The following is an 18,280-nucleotide window of genomic DNA, read 5'->3' on the forward strand; positions in this document are numbered from 1 at the left end:
TGAACTAGATGGGCCACTGGCCTGATCCTGCAGCCTCTTCTTATGCTCTTATGTTGGTGGTAGCCTCTAACTAGGCTTCTTATCCTCAGTTTGCTTTCTGACTTTTTCTGAATAATAATAATAAAAATATTTTTTTATTTATACCCCGCCCTTCCCAGTTTAAAAACCGGGCTCAGGGTGGCTAACAGCAAATATAAAACATTGATTAAAATGTGACTTAAAAATAGCATAAACAGCATAAAATACAACATAAAATGCAGCATCAATATCAATAAAATTCAAAAATTCAGGGGTCATTTTTTGGGGGGGAAACCCAGTCAGTAGACATCGAATGATCACCAGGGCTAATTGGCCAAGTTGGTCCTACTAGGGCCAGCAAGGAGACCAGGGAAGAATTTAAATGTGGGCTCCCAGAAAGGGTTTCTTCATAGAAGAGGAAAGGGAAAAGGGGATAGAGGATCAGGCTAATTCAAATTGAAGGCCAGCCGGAATAGCTCTGCCTTACAGGCCATGTGGAAGGAGATCAAGTCCTGCAGGGACCTAGTCTCGTGGGACAGAGCATTCCACCAGGTCGGAGCCGTCACTGAAATAGCCCTGGCCCTGGTGGAGGATAGTCTGGCTTCCTTGTTATGAAGCATATATATAAAAAATGGCTTCACCCAAAGCTTATATAAGACGACTGGCTTGATTGAGAGGTGCGTTGTGTTTGTTGGGGATACAAATAGGCCATTCTAGCAGTAGGTGCTAGACACTTGCCAATACTTGCAGCAGGTTCTCCAGGAAGATTCGAGGTTCAGCTCTGAACTGAGGCTTGTTGCAGTGAATTTCCACGATTATGCTGCGGCACATATCCTGAGATGCAAAAGAGGTGCGCCTTCCTCGGATTTTAGAAGCCATTTGTTAAGTCTCTAACCAACCCCTTGAATGCAGGGCTGGCCCAAGACATTTTGCTGCCTGAGGCAAAGGACAAGATGGAGGTGTTCCTCACCCCTGAATGGGGTTTCACCAGGCCCCCACCTCAGCAGCCTCCACCTGAGGCAGCTGCCTCAGTCTGTCCAAGAGTAGGGCTGGCCCGGCTTGAATGCCCAAACACTTGCAGAGAGGGGTTTATGTCTAAAGTCCTGATAAGAACATCAAATGAGCTCTGCTGAATCAGCCAGTGATTCATCTCGTCCAGCCGCCTGTTCTCACAGTGGCCAGCAACATGCCTGTGGAAAAAACTACAAGGAAGACCTGTTTTCAACAGCACTCTCCTCCATAATATACTTCTCTGGGTGAGTAGAGGACAAGCATCATTTTCAAGGACGAAATCCCACGCTCATTTGCATGTCTGTTGAGGAGGTGTAGACAAAACTTTTAAATACACTGATAAGGATGCAGCCTGCAGGGATAGTGGTTTGCTAAGTCATACACAATCAGCACCATTTGGATGAGATTGCCTGCTTTCCTACAACAAAATCACAGTTGACAAGGGCACACCTAAGCCCTGTCCTTCTCTTGTCTAGCCACAAGATGAGCTCTTTATACACCAGCAAACTTTTTTAGCAGGGGGCCGGTCCACCGTCCCTCAGACCTTGTGGGGGGCCGGACTATATTTTTGAAAAAAAAATGAACAAATTCCTATGCCCTACAAATAACCCAGAGATGCATTTTAAATAAAAGCACACATTCTACTCATGTAAAAACACCAGGCAGGCCCCACAAACAACCCAGAGTTGCATTTCAAATAAAAGGACACATTCTACTCATGTAAAAACATGCTGATTCCTGGACCGTCCGCAGGCCGGATTTAGAAGGCGATTGGGCCTGATCCGGCCCCTGGGCCTTGGTTTGCCTACCCATGCATCAGATTAATGCAGAATAACTACCATACCTGACTCCGTTTAGAGAATACACCTATGAGCAACCACTGAGAAAGTTGGACTTGGAATGCTTTTTGGACAGTCTCATTTTACTGTGACTGTAAAAAAAGTGGTCAAACTCCGTTGTGCCCCTCGAGGTTGAGAAGATTCTACAATATCTCTGTGCAACAATGTTCAATAATCTCCCAGCCCCCCTTTACCATTTCTTGACATCTGACCTACATCTTTTTTGGCTGCGGCCGGTGGGCTGGGTGAACCACTTCTTTCTAAGGGGAAGGAAAAGGACTGCCAAACGGAGCCCAAGTGGAATTGCCCTGAGACTGTTTGCTTCTCCGAAAGAGCTGCATGTACCTCACAACCCCTCGCAATCTCGCAGAGGATTTTTAGAAAGAAAAATCTCTGATCATGTGCCTGGGGAAGTGTTTCCAGATGGAAGTGGAACAGCCAAAAAGAGTGACTGTAGTGGAAAAACCTACGTGGTGCTGAGCGAATGCCGTTTGGTACCTTTCTGCCGGCTGAGGGGGACGTTGGTGTTTAGATGCAGTTTAAGATTACTTCTCCTTGCTACTTATGATGGTGGCGCTTCTGGGAAGGCCAGGCTAGAGATCTGACTGTGCCCATGCTCAGATTATGGGGTCTAAGGGGTTTAGTAAGCTCCGTCCCCAAATCCTCTTCTGTACTCTCCCTTGCGCATTCGTCTCTGGCACACTTCCTGTGAGCCTGCTAAATGTTTTATTTTAGCCAGGCATGGAGAGCGAGGGCGGGGGACGGGGGACAGAGAGAGAGACAATAATAACCACTGCCTAATGCTAACTTGCTAACCAATAACAATAATACTGAAATAGTAACCGCTGCATACTAATTCGTGGCTATTGCTTATTTGTAAAGCATCTGATGCTTTCTAATAGAACGGTGACCACGAACAATGAGTAAAATGCAAGAGTAAAAGCAAGGAAGGGTCCTTCTTTCATCTGCACACCCAGAATTTATGTATTCACTTATTTGATATGAATATATTAATATGGTATTCTCGTTTAACCACTTGGTGGGCTTTTCTTTTTTCCCTTTCCCAGGGAGTGTGTGTGTGTGTGTGTGTGTGTGTGTGTGTACACGCTGGTGAGGGAGGCATGTCCCATTCCCGTTATGAAATGGGGGGAACAGGATGTGCCTTGCCTAAATTTTGGCTTCTTCTCAAACTGCTTCTCCAGGTATGCACACTAGGGGGAGCCATTGCACAGGAGTTTGGGATGTAGGCTCCAGGGTCTGAAATAACACACTCCGTGGCAGCAGCAGAATCATCACTTCCTCAGTTTGGCGGGAAGGAGGATGGTGGGATCGCCAGGGCATTTAACCATGGCACTACCGGTGCATTAAATAACCATGACCGCTGCCTATCAGACCCCTGTGGATTAAGCCAGCCACCCAGACTGCAGTATGACATGGGGCCAGTGGCGTAGCGTGGGGGGTGCAGGGGGGCCGGCCGCACCAGGCGCAACATCTGGGGGTTAGGGTTGGGGGCGCAAATCCACGGGTTAGGGGGCGCAAATCCACAGGTTAGGGGGCACAAATTACTTGCCTTGCCCCGGGTGCTGACAACCCACGCTACGCCACTGCATGGGGCTGCAGGACTTCTCTAGAAACAGATTAGCAAAACAACCCAGGTGCAGATGGCTCTAGCAAACGAGTCAAGTCACATATTACAGGACATAACAAAGGCCTAGGGCTGCGCACATGATCTGTTTTTCCCCACCGTGGGGTTTTCTGTGCTCTTTTCGTCCACACATGAGCACTTTCAATTTAAATCTGTCTCAAGGTTTCCCTTCGACATTATTAGGTGGTGTTTGATAGGATGCAATTCCTAATGTGCAGTTTTGTCTTCTCCCCTCAGTTGCTACTTCCCTTCTTCCTGGAATTTCCGGTAACTCGAGGTCTGTTGTGGGTATTTGTTTGCTTTTTAATACTCTCTGGCGAATAGCACAATAACAAAGCCAACATTCAAGCACGCTGCATAGTAGGGGAAATTGTCGTTGTGTGTTGTTTTTTTTAAATGCATGTTTTTCAGTTTACCAGGTTTGTGCAAAGCAGCTTCCAAAAAATAAATAAATGGTGTGTTGTGCCCTGCCAGGGAGCCAGCAGCCTACCGTTAAGTTCCTTGCCAGGGAAAATAATGGCCAGGCAGGGTGATCTGCAAGCACACCCCTCCCCCTTGCAATACAGAAAACACACCCGGCCAAGACAGGGCAGGGAGAGGAATTTTTCTGTTTTCTTCCCCCTTTCCCTTTCCCGTCTCCTGCACCTGTTCTTATTTCTAATATTGCTGTTTTGCGCAGGAGCAGTTCCACAACACAACTGTTTTAAAAATAATTTACTTTTCCTGCGAATGTTCCTTCAGCTGGTGGAACTAGGCCTGTTGCATCCTTTCCTTTGGGCTGATGGATGTAGAAGGACTTGGTTGTGCAAATGGATGTGAGGGCTGTGGAGAAAGATGGCGCCCCCGAAACAGCAGCCACACATGTGAAAAACAAACAAACCCCATTCCACCCGGTGCTTCAGCGCAGCCACATCCAGGAAATGTGATTTTAGGTTGGATTCTCCCCTCGCCCTGACCCTCACAGCATTATCCACAGAACAGGAAAACTTGAATTAAAGGATGGGTGATGTGAAAAGAATGCACATATGAGATGGATCAAACCCACCTCAAGGTGCACGTAACTTGCTAGCCAGCTGGATCTGATCTCTTCCCAACCCCAAGCATAGTAATGACATAACCGAGGGCAGACAACAACACACAACATCCTCAGGCAGCTAAAGCAGCGGCTATGTCTGATGCCTGTCCTGCCCCTCTTTTTGAAAAGCGGTTGCCCTTTAAATTTCCCACAATGCCCCAGAAGAGTGACATAGAAGGGAGCCCAAAAGACAGCAAAAACTACCCACCTGCAAATCCCAAGCGGTGAGTTCTTGAGTTTGTGGTGCAGCTACAATCTCCCATACCCTCCAACATTTCTCTGATGAAAATAGGGACGCCCCATTCCATAATGATCATTTTACTATTTATACCCCACACATCTTACTGGGTTGCCCCAGCCACTCTGGGCAGCTTAAAGCATCATAAAACATTAAACATCAAGAAAACTTCCCTATACAGTGGCACCTTGAGTTAAGAACTTAATTCATTCTGGAGGTCCGTTCTTAACCTGAAACTGTTCTTAACCTGAGGTACCACTTTAGCTAATGGGGCCTCCTGCTGCCGCGCAAATTCTGTTCTCATCGTAAAGCAAAGTTCTTAACCCAAGGTGCTATTTCTGGGTAAGCGGAGTCTGTAACCTGAAGCGTCTGTAACCTGAGGTACCACTGTACAGGATTGCCACCAGACATCTCAGGAGTCAGATAACTGCATACCCTCCAACATTTCTCCAATGAAAATAGGGACATCCTAAGGAGAAGTGGGACATTCTGGGATCAAATCAGAATCTGGGACTGCTTCTCTAAATCAGGGACGTCCCTGGAAAATAGGGACACTTGGAGGGTCTGAAATCCCAAGTGGTGGGTTCTGGGGTTGTGATGAAGCTACACTCTCCACCTGACATCTGGCCACACTTTGGGGGCATGAGATCTCTTGGGGCATGTGGAGGTGGAGCCACAGGGTCGGAACTAGTGGTAGATCAGCCTCTCCAGATCTAGGCGGGGATGTGCCGCCTGAGAAGCAGAGAGGAGATCTCTCCCCCAGCTGGGCATGAAAGGGAGGGAGCACTTCCTAATGGTGGCAATCTGGCCAAAGGGCTACTTGCAGGAGTTGGAACAGCCTGTACCACTCTGCCTTAGTCCAGCACTTGCTTTGGCCAATGTTGTGATGATGCAAAGATCTGAAGCGCAGAGGCCATAAGAGATGTGCACATTCAATGCACATCTGTTCCCCTTAGGAGCCTCACTCTGGATGTACCTTTAGCTAGCGGAAAGCTATGCCGGGACATTTCCACTCCTCCTGCCAATTTCTTCCTCCTGTCCTATGAATCTCAGAGAGTCAGGATGGGGGAGGGAACTGCTATTCCTGCAGACAGAATCTACTACTACCAACGCTCAGCTCTGAGATTCTCCCTCCTAACCAACGCGTCTCTCCTGATGCAGACTCTGCAGGCAGCGTCTCTTGGTTTTGCTTGTAAGGCCACATGCCCAGCCTGCAACTCTGCATTAGAGGAGATGGGTTGGTCGGCAGGGAGATCAGTGCAGGCTGCCCTAGTGTGATTCCTGCTCTAAGACCTGTAAGGTGCCCTTTGGTCAGATTTCTACCATCAGGAATGTTATGTACTGAGTTGAATAGGATCCAAAAGGCAGCAGTCTGATTGGTTCTAGAACAATATGATTCAGAATGCAGCAGTCTGATTGGTCCTAGAACAATAGGATTCAGAATGCAGCAGTCTGATTGGTCCTAGAACAATAGGACCCAGAATGCAGTAGTCTGATTGGTCCACAGGAGCCACCCAATCCAGCTCCAGGTGGAAGTGAATCCGCAACCTGATTGGCCTACAGGAGAATCCCGGAATTAGCCAATCACGTGGGGCTCATCGTGTAAATAATGTATATAAAGCAGAGATTCTGGGGGAACTTCCATTCCTCCTCATCACTATGAGCTGAATAAAGAGCATGAAATCCACTTTCGATTCTGAGTATATTTCAAGGAAGGACTGCCTAAGCACTGATCTTTCCCTCTCATGCTCAGTTGTGAGAGGTCTCCTGTTTCCAGGTGGCACCTGACCTCCAAGTTCATCTGCCCCACCCACTACAATATTGCGTGACTAATCTCAGGGCTCTGTGTTCTTCACTAAAATGGAAATCACAATTCTGCACCAGGAAAAGCTGCATTTTGTGATGTGCATGAGAGCTTGCATGGCTAGTTACAGTGGTTGCCAATTAGCTCAATACTGCAGACCCCCTGTTTTCCAAAAGCTAAGCCATGGACCCCCTGCTTTTGAAAATGTGGATATATCTGTGGTAGGTTTTGGTATGTGAATGGTGCCACCGTACCCTCCAAGATTTCTCAGTGCAAAACCGGGATGCACATTTTCCGGGCCACACTCCTGCAAAAGTCACATGACCCATGTGAGCACTCCAAAACAGGATGTTCGGGACATTTAACAGGTATGTGCCACGCTGTGTTATACAGATCCCCTGGGGTCCGCGGACCACCAGTTGGGAACCACTGGCTTATTGGATAAAGGACTGGAGCAAACTAGTTAAAATAGTGCCTCTTCTGTGAACTCACTGTTACGTACTGAAGTTCTCACCCTGGGCCAGCAGGGGGATACTGTAGATAGTTATGCAAATGAAGGATTGAAAGTGACGTTCAGTGATTGGCTAGTTAGAGGAAATGGTTACTGTTGCATTCTAGTGGAGCTCCATATAAGCAGGCTGACTGAGCTCCTCAGTTCAGTTCTGTTCCAGCTTACAAATAAAGAGCTGCTTTGGAAGAATCGCTGTGTCGTCTGATATGTTCGCCCACAACTTAACACTCACCACTAAGAGCCTGAGTCTGGCCACTGTCACTAAGCCACAGCTTTCCCATTTGCGATCGTGATCCTGACCTACCTTACAAGGCTGTTGGGAGGATTGGAAGATAACCCATGTGAATCACTCTGAACACTTGAAAATGCTATATAAATGCTGGTTTATTGCTGATGATCGTTTTTCTTCACTTCTGTATTTTTTCGATAGTTGGTACTGTTTTTCAAAATGTGTTCTGCTTCTGCCAGTCATATGGAAGGAGAGAGGAGTGTGCGGTACACATGAAATGGGAAGCCGACCCTCAGATGACTGGAGATACTACTTGGGGGGCAGGAACCTAAACAACTTACAACTAGGGAGTAGGCCCTTTTACTGAACACAGTGGGTAAGCATAAACAGGATAGCACTGTTAGTTGCCACCCAGGCCTCTAAAATTATACCAAGCAAATCTTTGCAACCATGAGGACTACAAACGTGTGTTAAATAAAAGAAAACCCAAGAATCTTAGGAAGCTGAATTGTGTGCCACGGTTGCATTCTGCATTTCCCCTCCTGTACCCTCCTGGACTTTTGGCATGTGCACAGACTTAACCATTGTCCATATGGACAGCGGGGAGTGGAAATTAAGTTTGTCGGTTGAAAATTAGGACCAAGTGCCTGCAGTTAAGACCAAGTGCCTGGTGGTTCTCATTCTGAGCAAGTTTCGTGTTTTTCTTTTCAGATGGATGAATAGGAAAACCTCACTTTGCATCCTGGGAGAGGAGTATGGAACAGTTGACTGGAAAAGTCAGGACTCCCTGTTGCAGCACCCAGCTTTAGTTTCTCTTACAGTATTTGTTTATCTAAAAGGTGTTTTTTTTTACTTCACGCTTCTGCCAAAAAGACTCAGCTTAGAGATAAATAAACCAAAACAGCCTCTGCCCTCAGACTTATAATCTAAAATGACACGACACAAAAGGAAAATGAATTGTGAGGGAGGAGGAAATAATCAAACTCGCGTGCCAGTTCTAAGGGGGTTTATTTATTTATTAATAATTTTTATTTGCCTGGAACAGTTTTCTTTACCACTGTAAAGACCAAATGCAAGTACACTACAGTGGCACCTCTGGTTAAGAACTTAATTCGTTTTGGTGGTCCGTTCTTAACCTGAAACTGTTCTTAACCTGAGGTACCACTTTAGCTAACAGGGCCTCCCGCTGCCACCGCGCTGCCACCGCACAATTTTTGTTCTCATCCTGAAGCAATGTTCATAACCCAAGGTACTATTTCTGGGTTAGCGGAGTCTGTAACCTGAAGCCTCTGTAACCTGAAGTGTCTGTAACCCAAGGTACCACCGTACTGAAAAAACCAAACCAAAAAAAAAGAGAGAGGTGGGAGTAAGGAGGAAGGGAGAGGCCTAAGGGAAAAGGAGAGGAAGGGTAGAAAGTATATAAATACATCATGCAAATAAATTAGCATATACATCCCAGATATCTAAATATTTGCTTACTGCTGCCTTTGAAAGGTCACTTTTTCCTATGCTGCCAGCCTAGTGAGGTCTTTAGCCCAGTGTGGCAGTATCAACCACTTTGCCACCATCAATGCCCTTTCCTCGTCAGTTTTTTTGTCCCTCTGTCCCAGAGCATTAGGATATAATTGAACAATCCATGAATGTGCATCCATATTCCTCCCCCCCCCCATGACAAGTGAATGAGAGTTATGCTTTCCTAAGCAAAACAGGGCCATGACATGTCAGAACCAGACCATGTGCACAGCGACATCTGTGTCGTGTCACAACAGCAACACTTATCTGTCTCTGAAACGTGCTTTGGAAAAAGGCAGCGCAGTGTCCGATATATTCTAAAAGTCATTTTGTTGTATTAAATGTAACCGGAGATCTAAGGAATTTAAACATAACAGAGGCCAGAGCAGCCTTCCATTGACTTTTATGCACTGGATGTTCCAGATCTCTGTATCCTCCCTCCCTCCCCCCCTTCTTCAAATCAAACTTTCGCTCCCACCCACCCTACAAATAAATTGCAGGTTTAGAAAGCTGGGCTGAAGTCCTCCAGAATGTCAGGGGATTCGGATGAGCTGAGGGCTGCAGGGCCAAGTCAAGAAGTCAAAAGAAGTTGCAGCTGGACGTCAGGCTCAAGGTCTTAGTTCCAAATTCTTCTAATGAGCAGCTGGGATGTTCAAGGAGGGGAGGAGCTAAAGGTTTCTGGTCTCTGCACTGCGCCAATCAGGGGAGGGGGTGGCCAGGCACCCCCCTTTTTTTGCTGCCACCCTGTCCTCTGCTGCAGCTGGATGGGTCTATGTCCCAGTTGCACATCTTATAGGGCAGAGACCAAAGTCAGCACTTTGCCACAGTGGCCACAAAGTTCATCATCGCCTGCTGGCAATGGAATCTGTGGGACACAGTGCAGTTCCCACCTTCCCCCCCCCATATATCTTGTGGGGCACTCCTGGATTTGGGAGTATCCTAAAAAGAGGAGTGGGATGCGGGTGGCGCTGTGGGTTAAACCACAGAGCCAAGGACTTGCTGATCAGAAGGTCGGCAGTTTGAATCCCCACGACGGGGTGAGCTCCTGTTGCTCGTTTCCTGCTCCTGCCAACCTAGCAATTCGAAAGAATGTCAAAGTGCAAGTAGATAAATAGGTACCACTCTGGAGGGAAGGTAAACAGCGTTTCCGTGTGCTGCTCTGGTTCGCCAGAAGCGGCTTAGTCATGCTGGCCATATGACCCAGAAGCTGTACGCCGGCTCCCTCGGTCAATAAAGTGAGATGAGTGCCGCAACCCCAGAGTCGGTCACGACTGGACCTAATGGTCAGGGGTCCCTTTACCTTTAAAGAGAGGAGCAGTGGCACCAAAAAGTAAACAAGGGAAGCAAAGCCCCTTTTTGGTATCCCCAAATGATACTGTATTTATGCATATACAGTGGTACCTTGGTTCTCAAACTTAATTCGTTCCGGAAGTCCGTTCCAAAACCAAAGCGTTCCAAAACCAAGGCCTGCTTTTCCATAGAAAGTAATGCAAAACGGATTAATCCATTCCAGACTTTTAAAAACAACCCCTAAAACAGCAATTTAACATGAATTTTACTATCTAACGAGACCATTGATCCATAAAATGAAAGCAATCATCAATGTACTGTACTATATAATAAATAAGACAGTACTGCAGATGATAAAAATTAAAATTAAAAATTTCTTCTTATGATAGAAATTCATTGTTTGAATGGGGGGCTTTTATCCATTTCCGCAGTCACACAATCAATCAGTCAGTACAGTGGTGCCTCGCAAGACGAAATTAATTCGTTCTGCGAGTTTTTTCGTCTAGCGAATTTTTCGTCTTGCGAAGCACGAAATCCCATAGGAATGCATTGAAAATCAATTAATGCGTTCCTATGGTCAAAAAAAGTCCAAACAAAGTCAAATTTGGTACAACAAGAGTTTATTAAGTGCTCTTTAAAGTCACACATACTGTAAAGAGCAGTTCAAAAATTGAAGGAAAAATAAATTAAGTTTCTAAACATGACAGAAAAACATTTAAAAATCAACAAAGTGTACCATACATTTTCTAAGACTCTGGGGGACAACTCGAAGAAGGTTCCTCTTCCACTCTTTGCTTCTTGCTGAAGAACCTGTCCATGGTCTGCTGCTTCATCCGCCTTTTCAGCACCTCCCTGAAAGGCGAAATGACCGTCGTATCAAAAGTGTTCGCAAGGTCATGTATCCTGTGCTTGTTAGGGTGGTGCTGCTGGTGCCGCTGTGCAAAAGCCTGCACATCCTTCCACTTCTGGCAAATGTCCCTCAGTTCTTCGGAGGACAGCCGTTCCTCAGTTGCTTCCTCCTCTTCCAGCGAGGCCTGCTCCTGCGCAGCCTCTGCCTGCAGTTCGAGCAGCTCCTGGGTGGTCAGCTCGTGGTCGTGCTCCTCCACCAGCTCGCTGACGTCCTCCTCTGTGACCTCCAGTCCCATGGTCCTCCCCAAGGCAACAATGTCCCGCACCACTGTTGACTCTGGTGCATCAGAGTCACTTGGTGCCACACAGTCCGGCCACAGGCTGCGCCAAGCGCAATTTAAATTTCTCTGGCTGATCCCGTTCCAGGCCGTGGTGATCATCTTCAAGCAGGTGACGATGTCGAAGTGGTCCTTCCAGAATTCCCGCAGGGTGATGGTGGTGCAGTCAGTCACCTCGAAGCATTGCCTGAAAAGCTCCTTGGTGTAGAGTTTTTTGAAATTGGCGATGACCTGCTGATCCATCGGCTGGAGCAGTGGCGTGGTGTTAGGCGGCAGGAACATGATGCTGATGAAGCTGAACTCCTCCAACAAGTCCTCCTCAAGGCCTTTAGGATGAGCAGGAGCATTGTCCATCAGAAGCAAAGCCTTCAGCGGCAGGTCGTTGTCCAGCAGGTACCGTTTGACAACAGGGCCAAAAGCAAGATTGACCCAGTCCACAAACAGCACACGTGTGACCCAAGCCTTGCTGTTGGATCGCCACATGACACTCAGCTGCTCCTTGTCGACCTTGTGTTTCTTGAAGGCCCGTAGGTTCTCCGAGTGGTACACCAGCAGGGGCTTGATCTTCAGGTCGCCGCTTGCGTTGGCACAGAAGAGCAGGGTCAGACGGTCCTTCATGGGCTTGTGGCCAGGCAACTTGGCCTCCTCCTGAGTGATGAAAGTCCTTTTGGGCATCCTCTTCCAAAACAGCCCAGTCTCGTCGCAGTTGAAGACCTGCTGTGGAACGTAGCCCTCTGTCGTCACAACCTCCAGGAACTCTGCTGCAAAGTCTTCAGCCGCAGGAACATCAGAACTGGCAACCTCTCCATGCCTGACCATGCTGTGGATTCCAGATCTTGTCTTGAACCGGTCAAACCAACCTCTGCTTGCCTTGAAGACTTCTGGCTCGCCTGAGGTTCCTGGCTGTTCCCGGGCGAGGTCTGCGTGCAAGGCCTTGGCCTTCTCGCAAATGACGGCCTCAGTCACTGTGTCCCCTGCACGCTGCTTCTCTTCTAACCAGATGAGCAGCAACTTCTCGACCTCCTCCAGAACAGCTGGGCGGTTCTTCATGATCCTGGTGACTCCCTTGGCTGCATCCGTCGAAAGGATCTTCTCCCTCATCCTCAGGATGGTCCCGATGGTCGATGGATTCCTGCCGTACTCCCTGGCGAGGTCTGTCACACGCATTCCACCGTCGTGCTTCCGGATGATCTCCTTCTTCATTTCCAGCGTCACCTTCTCCTTCTTCCTCTCGCCGGCCTCTGCAGCAGCAGTCTTCTTGGGTCCCATGGCAGCACAGCTCCTTCGTAAACTCAGAAAAAGAAAATAAAACATCAGTGCTTCACTTCCAAAAAATTCAAAAGCACCCAGCCACCCACCACACAGAAAATTAAACACAGAACCAAGTCCTAGAATTCCAAACACCCCAACCCAAAATCCAAAAACCCCCCAAAAAGTTTTAAAAGTCTAACTTACGAAATGGCTGCAAATCACCAAAGTCTTCAAAATCCTCAAATGGCTGCAAAACAAGTTTTGGAAAAGCTTTAAAAATCACCAAAGTCTTCAAAAACCTCAACTGTTCCCCCAGCCACCCACCCACCACACAGAAATTGCAAACCCCTCCCCAACTGTTGCAAACCCCTCCCCAACTGTTCCCCCAGCCACCCACCACACAGAAATTCAAACCCAGAAAAATTAAAAAAAACAGCAACAACATGGCCCAATGGTCACAGAAAATCATAAAAATGCAGAAAAAAACCACACAAGCTCCCAGATTCTTGCAAACCTCTCCCCAACACCAAGTCCTTGAATTCCAAACACCCCAACCCAAAATCCAAAAAACCCCCAAAAAGTTTTAAAAGTTCAACTTACCAAATGGATGCAAAAGAAGTTTTGGAAAAGCTTCAAAAAGCACCAAAGTCCTCAAAAACTGCAAAAAAGGCTACCACACCGCGTGCTATGTGTTGCTCCTTGAAGTTCAAGTCGCAACTGCACCTCTTCAAGCAATGCACGCTGGGTATTAACGGTTTTACAAAAAAGGAAACAAACTTGCAAAACGTTTTCGTCTTGCGAAGCAAGCCCATAGGGAAATTCGTCTAGCGAAGCACATCGAAAAACGAAAAACTCTTTCATCTAGCGAGTTTTTCGTCTTACGAGGCATTCGTCTTGCGGGGCACCACTGTAGTTGAACTGGGTTGCACACAGTCACAAAGAGCAAATTAACTGAACAAGCCTCAAAAACAAAAATGCAAAATAAATAGCAAAAACAAAAGCGCCAAACTTAATCCATTCCAGAAGTCTGTTTGGCTTCCGAAATGTTCAAAAACCAAGGCACAGCTTTTGATTGGTGCAGACGCCCCAGAAATAATAGCCAACAGCCGCATCAGATGTTCAGCTTCCGAAAAATGTTCGAAAACCAGAACACTTACTTCTGTGTTTTCGACATTTGAGAACCAAGGCATTTGAGTACCAAGGCGTTTGAGAACCAAGGTACAACTGTATTTGCAAATAGTTCTGTACAGTACAATAAAACATCTTCTTCAGAGGCAAATAAACTTGGTTCTGGCATCTTGGTCCATTAATATTTTTCATTGATCTCACCAAGCAAATATGAATACAGAACAAGAAGACCTGACAAATGTATTTTAAAAGTCAATAATAATATCCAAAGTAAACAGCCCCTAGCAAAGTTAATATCTGAAATGATCACCAGAGTGCACATAAACTTTAAATGTCCTTCTAATTATTATTTATTTGAGGTACTTCTTGCCCACTCGTCACCGGATTCTATCCTAGAGCAACATACAATATAATGATCTCAAGACATTAAAAGCAAAACAGAACCATATCATTTACGTATAACATGAATGTAACCTTAAAACAGCAGAAGCAAAAACCAGCCAGGGCAACCAGGGCTGGGCCCCTTTCCAACCACACTTTATCCAAAGGCCTGGGTGAATAAATATGTTTTAAACTGGCACAGAAGACCCACAGCAGTTGGTGCCAGTTGAAGGTGGGCAGGAAGACTACCCAAACAATCAGGGTGCTAGTACTGAACGCACGTTTCCATGTTTTTCGCCGCACAGCGAATGCTTGGCAAATGCAGCAGCTTTTGCCACATAAAATGATGATAATGTCTGGGCAGGTTTGTACCATGTTGATAGTGATCTTTTCTCTTCCCCTGGGGTTGCCTACAAAAGAGCAAGGCCCAGGAAGGAGAAGACCAGGCAATCTGAAAACAGGTATGTTGTAACGTCGTCAAAATTACATATGGAATTCTGTGTAACTTTCCTTTTGACATTTTTCTTTTTAAAAAGGGGGGGGGGGGGAGAACAAAAAACATCCATTGGGTCTGCAAAAAGGAACAAAGGTGGGTGGAATAAGGTTCTTAATACTTTCCCTGTTGACTGGGAGCTTTTTCCTTGCCCAGAATTGCTCCCCGAGTTGCATTTCTCCTGGCAAAAGAAAAGTGTAAAGACCTGCAAAGTGTGTGTTTGTGGCGGGGGGGGGGGAGTGAGCCTCTTGTAGTTTTCTGTATGATTTTGAGCAGACAAATGGCATAAAGGAAAAGGGCTGGTCATCCCCACTTGCCTTTCATCCATGCCTGAACCCAGACTTTAGTGGCTACCGTATTTTTCGCTCTATAAGACGCACCAGACCACAAGACGCACCTAGTTTTTGGAGGAGGAAAACAAGAAAAAAAATATTCTGAATCTCAGAAGCCAGAACAACAAGAGGAATCGCTGCACAGTGAAAGCAGCAATCCCTCTTGCTGTTCTAGCTTCTGGGATAGCTGTGCAGCCTGCATTCGCTCCATAAGACGCACACACATTTCCCCTTACTTTTTAGGAGGGAAAAAGTGAGTCTTATAGAACAAAAAATACGGTACTTTTGGCTTTACAAAGAGTTGGGGGAAAGCTACACATAACTCTGATATTTTAACTGCTGCCATAACTGTATTGTTTATCGTTATATTGATTGTTAATTTAAACTTATTGTGGTTCTGATTTGTTTAGTACGGTATGTGAGTCTGGTCTGGGTCTGTAATAAATTCAATTCAACTCTGTGCAATGTGCAGTTTTTTGTTTCTAGAAAGAAAAAAGTGAGTCATGAGGTGGGGATTAGCTGGCAAAATCTTACCTTAGGCTCAAGCAGCATAGAAAGTACCGGTACTTTAAAAGAAGGAAGCTCGTCAAAGTGTTCAAAAAATGGGCTGCGTATTTCCTCAAATGTGTCAAAGTCCTTTTCTCTCTTTTTTTGGTTCGTAGAGCGGCTTACTTGGGTCTTCCTTCTCCAAGAAGTGCGCTTCCAGAGATAAGCAGGCAGTGGTCATGGTTGTGCGCCTAGTGAGCATGAGACAAGAGCAGGGCAGCTGGTTTAGTGGTGACCTGGTTGTGCTGAAGCCACGGGGCCACAGCTCATTTGCATCATTTAGTTGCGTGCAGCCAGCCATAGCTGTATTTCATTTTCCGTGGGAAAACATAGTGGCCGTGCCAAACTCCAATTCATGCCTGAATTATTGCCTGTGCTAAGAACTCTCCGACACAGAATCCACGGGAGCACAAAAACCCTGCAGTTTGTGGCAGTAGGCAGAGGGTTTGGCTTCTTGGGAGTCTCGTTTTTCATACAAAAAATGCAAGATTCTAGTCCTTCGGGAAGCAACAATGTTCTTGAAAATACTTGGCAATACTTTCTGACCTTGGAAGACAGAGGGCTCGATAAATAAGATTTCCATTGCTGGCCGTGTTAAGCAAAACAGCGCCAAAATATTCAGTTTATACAAATGAACATAATTTAGACGCATTGTGGAATTCAGCTTTCCTCGGTGCATAATTTGGTTTGTCTTAGCTCATAATGCTAATGTTTCAAGGCACACTGCACTCCTGCTTGAGGAGACCAACTTGAGGGGCAGTATTCTCCAGCTGTGGAAGATCCAGGATGTGTGGTGTTGTGTTAAGTGCGTCAGGAGTGACAAAGATCTGCTTGTAGGTCCGCTTAACTTTTCTGGTGGGTGGCATTGTGCCCAGGCATTGGGTCCGCAGAGATCCGGCTGGGGGTGGAGAGTTGTGTTTGCCTATACATGCCTTCATATGCAAATAGGCAGTCATTGGGACAATGCAGTCTCAGCTGCACACTGCTATGTGCCACCCAAGAGTTGTGTCCCCAGCATACTCTGCAATGTTGTGAAGGATCCTGAGTGGCAACTCCTGCGGCAGCTAGACTGGTGACTGGGAGTGGCCGCCGGGACCACATAACACCGGTCCTGAGAGATCTGCATTGGCTCCCAGTACGTTTCCGAGCACAATTCAAAGTGTTGGTGCTGACCTTTAAAGCCCTAAATGGCCTCCGTCCTGTATACCTGAAGGAGTGTCTCCACCCCCATCGTCCAGCCCGGACACTGAGATCCAGTGCCGAGGGCCTTCTGGCGGTTCCCTCATTGCGAGAAGTGAGGTTACAGGGAACCAGGCAGAGGGCCTTCTCGGTAGTGGCGCCCGCCCTGTGGAATGCCCTTCCTTCAGATGTGAAGGAAATAAGCAGCTATCTTCTCTTTAAAAGACATCTGAAGGCAGCCCTGTTCAGGGAAGTTTTTAATATTTAATGCTGTATTGTTTTTAACACTTGATTGGAAGCCGCCCAGAGTGGCTGGGGAAACTCAGCCAGATGGGTGGGGTATAAATAATAAATTATTATTATTAATTATTATGGGCTGTGTTGTGCTGTGCAAAGGCCTCATTCTGGCCTGATCCACATCTTCCCCGCAATTCCAGGCAGCATCAGTCAAGCATTCAAGAATCTATGCACATTTTACGACTGCAAAAGTCTGTGCAAATTCTTACCCTGGTAAAGGATCCCTCAATGTACACATGGGGTTTTAGTGTTGAGTCAGTTAAGATTTTGAGCAGTGCCCTTAACACAAACACTCACCACTAAGCATGGAAGGATCTGTCCATTTCAGTTCCCTCCGTTTCTCGCTTATCCAAACTTAAATTCACTTCTCTACATTTCTGCAGCAATTTGTGGATTCTCCTTTCTCCTCGTGAAATCCAAGCAGCATTTTAGGGTGAATTTCTTCAATTAATCACTTTCTTGTGTTCCGTTTTGACTAGCGTACAAGTTTTTGCAAGCAATTCCCCCCTATATAATGTATCTTTGTATGTTATTTTCGCCAATATATTCATTTTTATGGTCACTTTCCTCTAATATAATGCCTTATTGTCAACGTCGTTTGTTCGGAGAACTGCATCGCAAAATTTGGGTAAGTGTGAATTTTGGAGGAGAGCTATGATTTGGTTCTCATGGCATTTTGGAACGTGCAGATTTGATAATCTGAATGCAAACTGAATCAAGTTTCTCCATCGTCCCTGCTCACCACTGGCTTGGCAGTAGTGAACTGATCATTCAGGGCTGGCCCATTTTGGTGCCTGAGGTAAAGGTCAAGATAGCATCTTGCTCTTCCCAATTCCATGTTCAGAAAGCAAACAGGACTGGCAGCTGAATCTTACTTCAACCCTGGCAATAGGACAGTGAGGGCAGCAGGCTAGCTTAAGGGCCACAGGGAAACAGCTCTATCCTCCAAGCCCTTGTTGACATTCCTTGACCCCCAACTTCAGCCACCTGAGGCAGCTGCCTCCTTGTGCCTAATGGTAAGGCCGGCCCTGCCCTCTTTTAAACCTCATCATGAGCACATTTGTGACAATGAGGTGAACACAGGCAGGGTTTATTTCTAACCTGGTGCTGGTCTTTGGAGCCCCATGCAGCTGCTAGTATGAGCCTCCCCGATACCTCATCCTATTCTTCTGAGGAAAAGGCTTGAGAGATTGTTGATCCCCACAGCCATACTGAATTCCAGAGGTTCAGAGGAGTCACCAGGGCCAACCCAATGCTTGCCGACACCTGAGGCGAATCACAAAATGATGCCCCTCTCCCTGCCAGGGAAGAACG

This window comes from Podarcis filfolensis, assembly GCF_964270895.1.
Source record: "Podarcis filfolensis genome assembly, chromosome: 17".
In the NCBI taxonomy this organism is placed as follows: domain Eukaryota; kingdom Metazoa; phylum Chordata; class Lepidosauria; order Squamata; family Lacertidae; genus Podarcis; species Podarcis filfolensis.